The following is a 442-nucleotide window of genomic DNA, read 5'->3' on the forward strand; positions in this document are numbered from 1 at the left end:
TTTTTGAGACAGAGTTTTGCTCTGTCACCCAGGCTGGAGTGCAGTGGCCCGATCTCAGCTCACTGCAAGCTCTACCTCCTGGGTTCACGCCATTCTCCTGCCTGAGCCTCCCAAGTAGCTGGGACTACAGGTGCCTGCCACCACGGCCGACTAATTTTTGTATGTTTAGTAGAGACAGTGTTTCACCGTGTTAGCCAGGATGGTCTCGATCTCCTGACCTCATGATCCGCCTGCCTCGGCCTCCCAAAGTGTTGGGATTACAGGCGTGAGCCACCACGCCTGGCCTTTTTTTCTTTCATTTTTTATTTTTTATTTTTTGAGATGGTGTCTTGCCCTGTCGTCCAGGCTAGAGCGCAGTGGTGCGATTTCAGCTCACTGCAGCCCTTGCCTTCCAGGTTCAAGCAAGTCTCCTGCTTCAGCCTCCCGAGTCGCTGGGATTACA

Source organism: Mandrillus leucophaeus, unplaced genomic scaffold, assembly GCF_000951045.1.
Source record: "Mandrillus leucophaeus isolate KB7577 unplaced genomic scaffold, Mleu.le_1.0 Scaffold504, whole genome shotgun sequence".
NCBI classification, from domain to species: domain Eukaryota; kingdom Metazoa; phylum Chordata; class Mammalia; order Primates; family Cercopithecidae; genus Mandrillus; species Mandrillus leucophaeus.